Raw genomic sequence first — 2833 nt, 5'->3', positions numbered from 1 at the left:
AACGAAGTGCTGCCGAAATTGTACCGCGAACTGCTTTTCTTTATTCTGCTTTCATTTAACCGTTTATTTTTCTCACAACGATTTCTACACTGGAAATTGTTGTGAACTTTTCGTAGATCTAGCCTTACGTTAGATTTATCGTTTTATTTCCTTGTTTTTATTTTCTGCCATTTAAATTCCGAAGAACGATCCAGCCAACCTGTGGTGGAAGTTCGAGTACTTCAAGAATCAATTCAATTCAGATTTATTTTAATTCAGGTTTTTTATTTACCGCCTTTATTTATATTATTATTGCATGATATATTATATGCCATTTAATATGTTTAATATTATGAACCGAACCGATTTATGCATGTTTAATCATATTAATATGTCTGGCTAAATTACTAAAGGTGTCGGTATGTAAAGTAAGTTAACCGTAGGGATCCGAAATAAATTGGCTTAATTATGTTTTGTTAATTATCACTTATTTTTGGTTTATATGTCTAATTTAATTAGTAAGTCTTAAAACCAATAGAGCGAAAGTTTGAGGGGTTAGGACGGTCAAAGGTTAAAATCAACAGAGCGAAAGTTTGAGATATTTAACCAGATAGTAGACATAGGACATTAGTTTTAAGGATGGCGAAAGCGTATTAAAACTAATTGGAACTTATTTATTTTCAAAAATTGTTTTTACACTCGAGCGGGATGGCGAAAGCGTACGTTAGGGTTATTAGCTTGCTCCGAGTCAACAGAGCGAAAGTTTGAGATTAGGAGATTTAAATAGATAACAACCTCGTAAAATAGGCATTTTATTAATTACATTGTTTCCAAAAAGCTTTTCTAAAATCTAATGGGATGGCGAAAGCGTACATTAGGATTAGGATAGTAGTCTGAATCAACAGAGCGAAAGTTTGAGACGAGGATTTTTAATCAATGGAATTAGTAAAGATTTTTAATTTAATTATGCAAAAGCCAATGGACCTTCGGATTACCTTTAGTTAAACGAAATACATACTGATACCTGTCTTTTATTCTTTATCTTCCCACAATCACTTTCCCTTAGGAACAATCGAAATTTTAGTACTCCTAGCTTTACATAGTAACCTTAGATAACGGTAGATCGATTCATAGTCCCTGTGGATTCGATATCTTTTAAAACTACACGACACGACTGTGCACTTGCAGTTATCAGATTTATAGACACGTAAAGTCGCGATCAAGTTTTTGGCGCCGTTGCCGGGGACTATTTAAGTCGATATCGTAACTCACTGTTACACCGTAGAGACTAGGACAATTCTTCCCTTTCTTTCTGAACGATTGTATGCCAAATACTCGTTCACAAGGAGGAGATTTAATACAACGAATTAACGAGATTGAACGTTTCATTAACGTTAAACGTCGAGCTCGCAATCTTCCCGAAGTAGCAGAAATTCCGATTAATCAGGAATTGATTTTTACTGATCAAATCAATCAAATCACCCCGAAGTTAGAGATGGCTGCTATTCGTCCTCTTAGAGACTATGCCGCTCCTTCGCGCGCTGAACCGCATTCAAGTATCGCACCACCTGCGATTGAGGCGAACAATTTCGAACTGAAACCTTTACTGGTCCAAGCTGTTCAACAGAATCAATTCTCTGGAAGCCCTGTAGACGACCCCAATCTCCATTTATCCGTGTTCGTACAATACGCCGACACTATCAAAGCCAACAACGTTAGTTCCGAAGCTATTCGATTACGCCTTTTCCCTTTCTCCTTGAGAGATAGAGCGAGAGCGTGGCTTCAATCCCTGCCTTCCAATTCCATAACTACGTGGGACGAATTGAAGAGAGTATTCTTAGCGAGATACTTTCCGCCTAGCAAAACTGCTATGCTTAGAGGTCAAATCAACGGATTTACCCAGAAAGATAACGAATCGCTCTTCGAAGCTTGGGAACGTTACAAGGACATGCTTAGAATATGCCCTCATCATGGACTCGAACCATGACTGATCATCCATACTTTCTATGGTGGTCTCTTATATAACACTAAAATGACTATAGATGCCGCTGCTGGCGGAGCATTAATGGACAAACCCCATGATGAAGCATACAAACTCATAGAGAACATGGCACAAAACCATTACCAATGGGGAGGAGAACGAGCCGCTCTAGAGAAAGCCCAAACCAAAGGAGGAATGTACGAAATAAGTGGTATAGACCGCGTTAACGCTAAAGTAGACGCTTTAACTCAAAAGATCGAGAACTTAACCATCACTCCTTCAGCCACCGCTGCCGCTGTAACACCTAACTGCGAGATTTGTGGATTGACTTGGCATGTAGTTGCTGAATGCCAACTCTTGACTGGAGTCCCATCTGATCAAGTAAATTACGCTCAAGGAAACCCTTATTCTAACACGTACAACCCTGGATGGAAAAACCACCCGAACTTTTCTTATAAGAACAACAATGCGTTGTACGCGCCTGGACAAGCACCTGCTGTACCACCTGGCTACCAAAAAGCGCCTGTAGCTGCTCAAAACACCCCTAGGAAGTCAAATCTAGAAATCATGATGGAGAACTTCATAGCTTCCCAACAACAAACCAATAAAGACTTCTTGAATCAAAACATCCACAATAGCGAGCAACTAAAACAACTATCGAACAAAGTAGATGCTTTAGCTACGCATAACAAAATGTTAGAAACCCAAATCTCACAAGTAGCTCAACAACAAGCACCTACTGTTGCCCCTGCTGGCACGTTTCCTGCTCAACCTCAACCCAATCCTAAAGGACATGCGAACGCGATAACACTACGAAGTGGAACGAATTACGATGGACCCATAGATCCTAGAACCCAAAACGTACCCATGTCA

General features: G+C 39.5%; 1 non-coding gene across 1 annotated transcript; it reads right to left on the bottom strand.

The window, feature by feature from the left end:
- Window positions 1-1849: 1849 nt before the first annotated feature.
- LOC131615318 (small nucleolar RNA R71) lies at window positions 1850-1956 on the bottom strand. Its single transcript, XR_009287739.1, has one exon. It is a non-coding gene; the product is annotated as a small nucleolar RNA R71 (small nucleolar RNA).
- Between the last annotated feature and the right edge of the window lie 877 nt (window positions 1957-2833).

This window comes from Vicia villosa, linkage group LG6 (assembly GCF_029867415.1).
Source record: "Vicia villosa cultivar HV-30 ecotype Madison, WI linkage group LG6, Vvil1.0, whole genome shotgun sequence".
In the NCBI taxonomy this organism is placed as follows: Eukaryota; Viridiplantae; Streptophyta; class Magnoliopsida; order Fabales; family Fabaceae; genus Vicia; species Vicia villosa.
Note: the sequence above shows the minus strand (reverse complement) of the source record. Positions and strands in the feature narration are given on the sequence as shown.